The 6,000-nt window shown below is 28.0% G+C and overlaps 1 long non-coding RNA gene across 2 annotated transcripts; it reads right to left on the bottom strand.

Moving 5' to 3' along the window:
• Positions 1-3,080: 3,080 nt before the first annotated feature.
• Positions 3,081-4,118, bottom strand: LOC18103325 (uncharacterized). 2 transcript variants are annotated; one of them, XR_002984557.2, is made up of 3 exons: positions 3,539-4,118; positions 3,395-3,447; positions 3,081-3,293 (listed from the first exon to the last, which is right to left on the bottom strand). It is a non-coding gene; the product is annotated as an uncharacterized LOC18103325 (long non-coding RNA). The 2 variants fall into 2 exon arrangements; XR_002984556.2 differs by having other exon boundaries at positions 3,404-3,447; positions 3,539-4,116.
• Positions 4,119-6,000: the final 1,882 nt, after the last annotated feature.

Below are 6,000 nucleotides of genomic sequence, written 5' to 3'. Positions count from 1 at the left end.
AAGTTTTTAAAATTGATATTTTTAATTTTTTTTCATAATATACTCCTTGATTTGACTCAAATCCAAGGTTCACAGGTTGCGAGTTTTTAAGATTTAACTAGGTTTAAGATGTTTTCTCGAGTTTGCTTGTTTTTTTTCTTTGTCTAAACTATTTTTTTCCCGTTTCATCCCTAAGTATTTATTTAATTGTAGACTATGTTCTTTTTTTTTAGCTTGCTTTTTGTGAAATTTTTTATTGGTTTTGAAAATAATCCGATTATCTCAAGTCTTTTTGTTTATCGTTCTTTGTTGACTTTTTTGGCTAATTCTTTAAATTTATATTTTTTTTCCAATCCCTTTCTTCAATATTTGAAATGATTTTTTAAAATAATTTATAAGGTTAGAATTTCTTTTCTATTTCATCCCTTTATATTGTATTTTTCTTTCGAATTTAATTCTTATTTTTTTTATTGCTATTTTTTTTATTTGAGATAAAGTTTTTAAATTATTTTTCTTTATTAGTTTTCTCTAGGATTTTCCACTAATTTTAAAAATGACTATGGTTTTCTTGGGTTTTTTTAATTGTTGCTCTTTGTTGAATTGACTTTGGCTAATCAATATTAAATTGGTTTGGAATTGATCTTCTTTGTTCAGCCTGGGTCTAAGATTTAATGGGTTGCAAGATTGAGACCTTTGCATAAGTTTCTCAGGGTTTGTTTTCCCATTTTTAAAGCTAATTTTTTTTTTAAAGTTTTATCATTCAACATTTACATTATTAATGATTAAGCTTTTTTTTTTGTTTATTTGCCTTCTATATGCTTTTTTTAATCGTGCACTTTTTATTGTTTCCCATTCTTTTTGTCAATATATATATCAACTTTTTTTTTCCGAGGTCGTGTCTATTCTTTGAGTCACATTCATAAAATTACAAATATTTTTCAATTTCACTCTCTTTTATTTATTTTTATCTTTCAAATTTGATCCCCATTTTTTTTTATTGCTATTTGTTTTGTTTGATATCTTTTTTTAGATTTTTTTTTTACAATTTCATCCTCCATGGTTTATACTCTAGAGGAATTTATTGTAGGGGATTCATTGAATTCATAATTGGTAAAGTCACTTTCGGGGTGAGGAACTACTCCTATAATGGTTGTGATAATGTCTTTATTTGTGATATCTCTATTTATTATTTTGAAGATTTATAATTCTTTCATTTTACTGACTGAAATTTTGAAGGGATTAGATTTACAAGAATCACTAATTCTAGCTTTAGAATACAAAGTAAAGTATTTTGTTTTTTTTTTTTTATCTCATTTTATGCTATTCTATTTTGATAGTTCAATCATGAAATGTTTTTTTTTTTTTGAATATGAGTGTGCTCTACTTGTTACAATGGATTCTATTGATAATATATAAAATAGTTTGTCATCTTATCTTGATAGATATAGTTTTTAACTTTGTCGCATATTATTTCTAGTATTTGAAGCAAGAAATATATGAAATAGATTTTGAAGTATTAAAGTTATGATTCATGCTTAACTTAATATTTAAGTCTCACTGCTAGACTCCAAAAAACTCCAAAAATTTTCAAAGAGTTAGAAACTTTGAATTGAAAGGTTTTTCTTCCTTCCATCTCTTTGTTTATATTTATTTTGATTAAAAGATAAACTTTTCTTTGGATTTTTAGTCCTTTTACAAGAGTTTTTACCAAGTTTGTGTTTGATAATGTGATGCATTGTGTTTTTATAAAAGTGTTTTTTAATTGAAAATTCATTAATTTTATGTTTTTTTAATTGTTAATATCAATTTTATATTTCTGGATATAAAAAAAGTTAAAAAAGGATTGAACAACAAAATAAAACACACCCTAAGAGAATCCTTGTAATTTCTTCGGCAGGGGCCGGATATTGTTTTTAGATGCAAGTCTAGTAACATTCCTGCTCATGGATAGCCGTTTTCACGACGGCATCTCTACATGTATTTTGTGTTTTACCGACAAATGAACTGGAGCACAGCACACATATAAGAAAAGTTAATCATACTACGAGAAGAAGAAATGTTTGGCCACATTTCTCATCAATCCAGATTTTATAAGCACCTTTTTAGATTGCTTTTTTAGACTTCTTTTCTAAAAGGAAACAGCAGCAAGAGGGATAACACGCTTTTCTTTTTATTTTTATTCTCAAAACTGTACAATTATGCCTCTCATAATGTTCCTCTTTCCTCTCTTTGATTGTTTGAAACATTAGAGGACCAACAAAAAATCATGCACCCAGCAGCAACTGGAGAACATATATTCTGAAACAGTTACGAAACAGATGATAAACCAACGATCACACGTCGCCTCATGCTTTTTAATTTTCCACAGATGTGATAGATGTCAGTCTGGTATTCCACTACTTGAATCGAGTGTTTTTTTCCTACTGTGAATCCCAGTTAGTTTTGATTGAAACCAAGTTGAAGTCAAGATGAGGTTGCAGAAATGCTTATGCCCATATATAAATCAAGCCACACACACACACACACACACACACATATACATATATATATATATATAGTGGGGGATGCTTTTAAACAAACTTTTAATAAAGCAAATAAAAAGCACCCCTTTTACCTCAATCTTTCATACATCAACTCAAACTTCAGAAAACATGAAGCAAACTTTATAGATTTTGATTTAGCTACGTTGTTTTTCGTCAAGATTGTGTATACGTAGTGCCAACGCTACGCGCGCATTGGTGTACCTAATTGTGGACTAATAATTCTTTTGTGTTCATAAGAAGTGTTTGTTTTGCTGTGCACTTGTGTTTGTAGTCCGCCTCTTGACTTGGACTACTTTAAGACAATACATGGTAGACCTCGTATTGTTTTGCCATGTCAGAAACCGATATTATGCGACACAGCAGATTGCGTGAAGTTAGGGCTGGCCCATCGCTTAGCAGCTAGGTGCGCACCATAATGAATTATTGTGGCATCATTGCTTCATAATTAATATACTACTGCACACCTATTTCTGGGGAGATTGAACAATCATTTGAATTACTTTTATTTCCCAGCTCGATTCAGATGATGATTGCTGTAATAATGGCAAGTCAAAAGCATAACTAAAAGATCTGCTAATAGCTTTTCATATAAAGTTGCAAATCTAGCTGACAAACTTGGTATAGAAGAAATGATGAGAAGAAGTAATTTTATGGACTTCTTCTTAACCTTGTTTTCCACTTTTGTCGTGGAAAGGAATTACTGATAGGATTAGGTCCTGAATGCACTTCATGCAAGTATTTCCTCTGAACTTGATCACCTTCTTCAAATGACTGAAGATTCACCAAATAAAAGAGTATAAGAAAAACAACAAGCTGAAGCATAAGGTGCTGGTGAATATTTCACTGTGACAACAAGAGTAGAAACTACTTACTGCACTGACCTTGACTTTAGTATTTGATGACTTCGCTCTGGTCATTCCGGTATCTGAAAAACAAACCCATCAATTTTAAGATGACATATTATTATTGTAGAAAGAGATCGGAGGGAGAGAAAGATAGAGAGAGAGAGCAAAAACCTTCAAACTTTCTGATGGCCAAACTGGAATGAGTGAGGAGGTGGGAGAAGGAGACTAGTAGTAGAATGAAAAGAAAAGACGAGGGAAAATTCATGGCTTTGTATCATGAGGAAGACCATGAACGTGCATAAGAGATAAGGATATAGCTCTTAATGGAGAGAGCAGGGGACTCTAAGTGACAAGGATAGGTTTTGAAGACACTACACAGATAAGAAAGGATTGGCTTTTCAACGCAAGAAGAGTAAGACAATGGATGAAGTCAAGTAAGAGATGCTCTCTTCTGTGCATAGCTCTAGTCCTTACCCGTGGATGGCCAAATAAAAGAAGTCAAGGGACTGCCGATCGAGGACCAATATATATATATATATATGCACTAATCACTCAAATCAACATATATGCTTTGCTATTCATATTTCCTTTGAAGAAAAAACAAAGGGTGGCCGGGAGGTGTTATTGGAAGGGGGAGGACCTTAGATCATGAAGATTTTACACTCGTATGAGGGAAATTCTTCTTCCAGCCCCTTTTCCGTTGAGAGGAGAAGAACCTCACTCAAACTCAAAGCTTGAATCAAAACACATTTAAATAAGACCAAAAAGAAGGAACATAATCAAAATATAATTACAAAGTTGAGTAATAAACTCAACTAAATTTTTCTAAAAAAATAAAATTCAAGAATGATAAAATCTAATTTAAATTTTGGAGATGACATTTTGAATTGAAATGCGATATTCTAACTAGTTTGAGCAAGCCTAATGAAAACAAATAAGTATTTAAATAAGATATTTAACAATTAAAATAAATATAAATATATTTATTTAAAAATTTAAAAACTATATCATAATAATTTTTTATTGGTTTGGGTTTAAAAAATATTAACTAAATTTCAAGAAATAGTAGAAAGTTATCAAAACATTCCCCGTTTGTTTGTAAAAAAATAGTTTCCTTTTGGAAAGTGGTTTCTTTGGAAAGTGAATTCCGAGAAAGTAAATTATTTTTTCATGTTTGGTAATGTCATGGAAAATAAGTTGGAAATCACTTTCCAGTGTTTGGTTATGTTATGGAAAATGAGCTGGAAAATAGCTTATTAATGTTTTTTTTTTCAAGTTTATTAGAATAACAAAAAACAAATTTTATAAATTAAAAAGTTGAATGAGAATGAAATTGAAAAAAAAATCTAATTTCATAAATTATCTCAAATAAAATGAATAATAATCAAAATAATAGAGATCAAATCTAACATATAAAAAAATTAAAAGATGATGAAATTAAAATAATAATAATTACAATTTCATAAATTATTTTAAATAAAATAAGTAACAATCAAAAGAATGAGGATCAAATTTGATAGATAAAAAATTTCAATTAAAAAAATGATAAGAGAAAAGTAAATAACAATCATAAAAATAAGGACCAAAGTTAATATAAAAATCAAATTTTAAGGGATGAAATTGAAAAAAAAATTCAAACAAAATATATAGCAATCAAAAGTTTAAGAATCAAATTTGACATAATCAGCAAATAATATGATATTTCAAAATTTTTCACAACTTCTGGAAAGTGTTTTTCGCCCAAAATAAAAGAAAAACACTTTCCTGAAAATAAAGCCAAATTTTTCTTTGACAAGAAAGTGTTTTCCGTTAACCAACTTTTCTAATGACAAACAACCACAGAAAAGTTTGGAAAGTGGTTTCTGGGAAACAAATGCACCAATGAAAAACTATAATGAAGTTTCAACTAATGTGTGCTCTTAAAAATTAAACTTGTTAAGAATCATTTAATATTTTAATCATTTCTATTTTCTTTTATTTTAAATAGAATATATAACAATACTTAAAATTCACCATATAAAAGAACAAATATTTGATAGATTAAATTAACATCATTAATTTATATTTCAATATAAGATTTTTATTTATATTATTAACTCGTAAATAGAGTCCAATAAATATATTTAAATAATATCTAATGGACTTCCTAAAGACACTTATCAACTTTTGCCAAAAGAAAACATCTAGGGATCAATATTGAATAAATTAAACATAATTACAAACATATATTTCCTTGGAAAACTAAAACTAATATCACAAGTAAGTGACTTTTAAAAATAAGAATTAATTTTCCAAAAATTATGTAGAACAAAATTATTGAAGAGCTAAAGAATGAAAAATATATTAAAAAATAGAGGGTTTATATTGAATAAATTGAAAGTTAAGAAATTGATACGAAGAAAACCTAAAAGCTAAAAGGACCACATTTTAAATAAAATTAAAAATTAATTCAATTTATCTTATATGTTTTAGACTTTTAATACTTAAAAAATCATATAACGTTTGAGTTTATATTTAATTAAAAACAATTTTCAGTACTATATAAACTTAAGTCAATTTATTTGTTAGATTTTTGAATAACTAACATAACCTAAAAAATATGTTTAGTAAAAATAAAAGAATAATATCCTAAA

Source organism: Populus trichocarpa, chromosome 11, assembly GCF_000002775.5.
Source record: "Populus trichocarpa isolate Nisqually-1 chromosome 11, P.trichocarpa_v4.1, whole genome shotgun sequence".
NCBI lineage: Eukaryota > Viridiplantae > Streptophyta > Magnoliopsida > Malpighiales > Salicaceae > Populus > Populus trichocarpa.
Note: the sequence above shows the minus strand (reverse complement) of the source record. Positions and strands in the feature narration are given on the sequence as shown.